Genomic DNA, 579 nt, shown 5'->3' on the forward strand with positions numbered 1-579 from the left:
GTTAGCTGACAGCGGTGTTGATGACATGATGCGCGGGCAGCGGTATGACGTTCGATCGGGATTGGCTGGCAAGTGCCTGGTGGGCGGGTACCATTTTGTGATCGATGGTGATCTCGACCACTGGGGTGAGGGAAGGTGCGAAGCTGGGGGCGATGACCGATCTGGATTGGCCGATAGGGCGGGTCTACATCCTAATGGACGGTAGTGTGAGCCAATGAGAAGCGGTATGGGCTGTTGACGGATAGGGTGACTAACCAATGAGAAAGCGGATGCTGCCCACCCATACCACTGCAGCTGAGAGAGGACGAGGTGGAGGAGAGAGAGAGAGAGAGAGGTGTGAGGGAGAGAAGAAGGAGAAGAGGGCGAAGGCTGGAGCTTGGATCCGAGGACAGAAACAAAGGTGAGCTCAGATCTGAGGTATGGAGGGGGCGGTTGTTTGTTCTTCCGCGGTCTTCTTTAATTTCCCGGGAATGTTCTGGAAGCTGCAAGATGGATCAGTGGACGGAGGGATGACCTTTCACCTCCCGCCGATTACTTCCGGTCACCTTTGTGTCCCGCCACGTGATCAACCTGCCCCCA

At 56.3% G+C, this 579-nt stretch overlaps 1 protein-coding gene across 1 annotated transcript in view; it reads left to right on the forward strand.

The window, feature by feature from the left end:
* The first annotated feature begins 280 nt into the window (after positions 1–280).
* The window catches only part of cldn12 (claudin 12), a 3283-nt gene continuing 2984 nt past the window's right edge, over positions 281–579 (forward strand). The window contains exon 1 of the mRNA XM_048593613.1: positions 281–400. The gene's annotated coding sequence lies outside the window, so the exon portion shown is untranslated. The remainder of the gene's footprint in view (positions 401–579) is intronic.

The sequence above is a fragment of the Rhincodon typus genome, unplaced genomic scaffold (genome assembly GCF_021869965.1).
Source record: "Rhincodon typus isolate 14 unplaced genomic scaffold, sRhiTyp1.1 hic_rhity00003288, whole genome shotgun sequence".
Lineage (NCBI taxonomy): Eukaryota > Metazoa > Chordata > Chondrichthyes > Orectolobiformes > Rhincodontidae > Rhincodon > Rhincodon typus.